A 4694-nucleotide genomic window follows, 5' to 3' on the forward strand; every position below is an offset into this window, starting at 1 on the left:
GATGCCCGGGGCTGGGCCGTGCCCCTCAGATGTCCGGGCCGGGGCTCTGCCCCTCAGATGCCCGGGGCTGGGCCGTGCCCCTCAGATGCCCGGGCCGGGGCTCTGCAGCCGTGTCACCTTGGTCGTTCCCAGCCACGGTTTGTGCCGCCGCCATCTCAGTGCCTTTCCTTTCTCTCCCCAGGTCGAGCCAAAGTTGGCTTTGCATTTAGCATCCAGGTAGTTACTCTTACAGTCCGTTCGCTTTTTTTTTTTTTAAAGGACAATGCTGATTTAAAGCCTGTGGGATTGATTAATGATGACAGGATTGCCGGTGCACACATAGGGTGACCCCTGTTTGTTTGGCCCTCAGAGCTGCCTTCTGGTTTTTTCCCAATGTAGGCTCTGGGGGAAAGGTTCCTAGATCAGAGAGAATTGGGGGGGGGGGGAGAAGCAGAGGCCCAGTCAGTCTCACCCCTGAGGCTCTCTGGCTCTGCAAGAGATCAACGGCATCCCTGTCACATTGCCATGAATGCAGAGGACGGACACTGCACCACTCAGTCAAACTGCAGCCTGGACTAACAGGGGGACACAGTCCCCAGCGGCCCTGCAAAGCCACGCTCCTCCCCATGTCCATGCACGTTTCAGGCACTGTTCTTGCTTCCTGAAAGCCAGTGAGCTCCAGGATCAGGGAGCGAGAGCTGACGGGGTGACGGGTGTGCAGGCCAAAGCTTTTAGACATCTTGTTCAAAACAAAACAGAACAAGAAAGGAGCCAAGTGGCTTGATGGAGGATTAGAAATTTCAGCTTTGCACCAAGACCATCTGGCCTCCTTGCTGGGGAAGCTGCAAACTCTAAGCCTCCTTGTTTCTCAAAGTGTGGTCCTAGGACAGCAGCTCCAGCCTCAGAGCAGAGCTGGCAGAATGCAGATTCCCAGGCCTCTCAGGGCCTGCCATGCAACACTTCCTGCGTGACGGGGTGAATCAACCGACTTTTCCACCTCATACTCCCGTTAGGGGTTCAAAGACTCCCGTGCTGGGGTCCTGTCTTAGTCCTGCCATTCCTGGCGCTGAGGCGGGACAGTCTTGCCTCCTTTCTGGCCTTGGTTTTTCCCAAATGCTTACTGGGGTCCCGCTCTGCAGACTCTCAGGTCGGAGCTCCGACCCTGGTGCGAGGCCAGTGACGTGTGCTTGGGGCTGCCCTGAGAAGTCATTATGGGGTCTCGGGAGGGTCACTGTCACGAAGTTTATGGTATGAACCCCAATACCTGCTATAGCCCAAAGCCTCCCGAAGCCCCAAATGTCAACCCAAGAAGCCAGTGAGAGATTAGAGCCCGGCCCTCCCACCCCAGCTGGGCACGGAGCTGCCGGCTGGCCTGCGACCTGCCTTCCCAGCTCCCCGCACGGCCTCACGCAGGTGGCAAATTCCCGCAGGCCCAGAAGCTCAGCAAAAGGCCCATGGACCACCCTTCCCCAAACACCCAGAAGGAGCCTCCTGCCTCCTTTAGTCCCCGCGGTTCTGTGCTCTAAATTTTGCCAACAGATGAATCCTGGTATATTTTCTAGTTCAAACAGCACTGCGTTCCAAGCTGACGTCACAAGGGTCGGGCGCGGTGAAGCGGGACGCCTGTTCTTGGCCTGGAGGGGCCGGCGTGCGTTTCACTGTGTGGCATGTAAAGTGTCACCGAGTCCACGTTACTGCAGACTGCAGCTCTAACCCAGCGGGAAGTTGCTCTCCTTTCTTCAAGGACTTTCACTGCCCTTCTCTGCCCTTCACACTTGCTCAATGCGAAGGCAAAGTGAAGGGGGCAGTAGACCTCTCCCCTAGTCCTTGTGTCCCCAGGGCACATACAGGTGCCCCAGGGAGGTGGCAGGAGACACAGAGGGTCACCGAGAGGGGCCTCCAACATGCAGACGCAGAGACAGTCAGGCTGCAGGGCAGTGGGGGCGGGGTGGGCTGGGCTGGCAGCGCCTGGCACCCGCCAGTCTCCCCAGCAAACAGGAGCGTCCCAGACAATGGGGTGCCAGCCAGGTCCCGAGCAGCCCTTTCCACTGCACCTGTGTGTATGTGTGTGTGGGTGTTTTGTTTTCCACTGTTCATTAGGTGGGAGGAGAAACCAGAAGTTTGTCTTAGAAAGTCGCTGTCCTTGTTTACGACGGGTCTGTGTGAACTGACAGGCCCGAGGGCAAACAGTACAGAGTTTCTTCCTGCAGTCGGGCCCAGGCTTTCCCCACAGATCCCCTCTTTGTTCCCCTCAAGGCCTGAATGCAGACAGATACCCAGACCTGACATTCTGGCTCTGTTTGCGAACAGCAAGGTGCCCCAAACAGTCTGCTCGGTGCTAGGTCTCCTTTCTTCTCAGTGCAGCGGTGAGGTCCAGGCCACGGTGCGTGCAGTTATGACATCAGAAGACAAATCCATCCTGGCCCCTGAGGTAGGCAGAGGTGGGTGAGTTGCTGCTGGCTCCTCTGGCTGGGCCTCCTGGCTTCCCGCCCTGACGGGGCTGCGTGTCGCTGTGTTCCGGGTCCGGACCAACCCTCCCACCTCGACAGCCAAGCACCTCCACAGAGCATGTGCTGACTTCTGCAGCTCGGGGGCCTGTGGGTCCCCAGGATGAGCCGCCCTAGTGATGATGCTGGGATGGGGGTAGTTGCCCTGGGCTGTCAGACTGAAGAGCATGTGCCTAGATCAAGTTGAGAAAATCAAGTGAAAGTAGGCGTCTGTCTTGACAAAAGGGCCCTGACATTCAGGAAGGACGCTTTCTCATCTTCTCCAATGGAAACTCTGTCCCCATTAAACACCAACACCCCACTCTATCATCTCCCCAGCCCCTCAGAGAACCCTACTTTTTGTCTCTGTGAATTTAACTCTTCAGGAAGCTCTTCTATATATAATCCTCCAGAATGGCTCTTTTTGAGTCTGGTTTATTTCATTTAGCGTAGCACCTACACCATTCATTTATGCACAGGGTATGCAGTTAACCCTTCCTTCCCCAGGCTGAACAGGACCCCTCCACTGCATGTACAATCATGCATCACTCAATGGCAGGTAAGGGTCCTGAGAAATGTCTTGGTGGTGATTTTGTAGTGCTAACGTCACAGAGTGTAACTTACAAGCCTAGATAGTGTGGCCTGCCATGCCGCGAGAGGCTGTGGTCTCATACACAGTCATTTGTTGATCACAGTATCACTATGCAGCAAGGACCGTACACCACATTTTGGTATCCAGCCATCCATGCATGGACACCTTACCTCTTGGCCACTGTGCGTAACACCGGGACAAACATAGGCACACAAATATCCACTGGACGGGCCTTCTCCCCCCTAGTGAGAGGTGGACTCCAGTTTGTTGCTGAGTGATGCTACAAAGCTGCGAGCTACTGCTGGGTGAGAGCTAACTGGCTGAGGTCTGGGGACAGCGGGGAAGCACCGGCAAGAGACTGAGCTCAGGGTTGAAATGATTAACGACGCTGCAAACCCAGAGGCCGTCCTGTCCCATTCCTCCCAGAGCAATCCTGTGGCAGGCTGGCTTTAGTGCCCCATGGTCACGAGGAGGGGGGACGATGCGAAGACTAGAACAGGCCCCTCCAAATGGCCTGTCTGGTAAAACCTCATTAAAAAAAAAAAAGATTTCTGGAGGTATACAGGAACTACTCAGGTGCACAGTTTGGGAAGTTTTGAAGAACATACGTATCAGTGGGACCACCGCTTCAATTAAGATAGAGACCACTTTCCATCGCTCTAGAAAATTCCCTCCCACCAGATTGCTAGTTAGCGGCTTCTTGGAACCAGTCCATATCGCTGCGACATCTACAGGGCGGGAACTTAGGAAGAGCCTGCTGTGGGCCTGAGACAGCAAAACCCAAGGCGTCCTCCATACTGAGTGGCCACAAAAGCCACTTTTCTTTTTCTTTCTGATTTTGCGTTTGATTAGCCACCTATAGAAACTGGCAAGGGAACCACCGGAGACCCAAACTGCCCGTGGGACCTGAGTTTCACGCAACAATCCAAAACTTACGTATTCTACCAGCTCTAGAGAGTTCCTGTGCTGAACCAGGTTGGGGCTGGGCACCGCCCGGCCTGCAGGGGTGAGAACGGCACTCGTGGGGGGCTGCTGAGTGCAGGTGGGGAGACACCGAGCAGGACAGAAAGCGGAATGACGTCGGAACATAAATTTGCATCCTGGGATGCCGCAAAGGCACCTGCTAGTCCAGCTGAGGCTGGCACCAGAATTTCAACAGAAGGCAAAGAAGAGCAGCAGCGGCCTGGGCCCCAGTGAGAACCACCGCGCAGCCTCAGAGGGGACAGCCCTGGGCAGGCGCTTGGCAGTCGCGGCTTCGCTTAGCAGCGCGATGCTGATGATGGTGACTGGCTTACAGGGTCAGCTCCATGCGGAGCAATGAGGAGAGGCTCCCAGTGTCCGCAAGCATGCGCCCCAGTCCACCCTGCGTCCGCCTGTTTCCCAGTCCTTGTTCTGTTGTTTACTATGCAGTGGGGACAAATGCTTGTGGCAAGAAATACAGAGAGGTGCAGAGCCGGCCTGCCGCACGGAGGGGCCGTGGGAGCGGAGGAAGACTGCCGGACGGTGCCCTGGGGAGGCGGGGTGTGCGGGCTGCTGCTCCTGAACGGCCCCACTTGCTTCCGGCTGCAAGGACAGGGGCAGCAGGAACAGCGCTGGCCATGCTGGCCATGTGAGCGCCGCGTGGGGCACGCGTGAAT

This window comes from Condylura cristata, unplaced genomic scaffold, assembly GCF_000260355.1.
Source record: "Condylura cristata isolate star-nosed mole 26May11 unplaced genomic scaffold, ConCri1.0 scaffold00020, whole genome shotgun sequence".
Taxonomy (NCBI): Eukaryota; Metazoa; Chordata; class Mammalia; order Eulipotyphla; family Talpidae; genus Condylura; species Condylura cristata.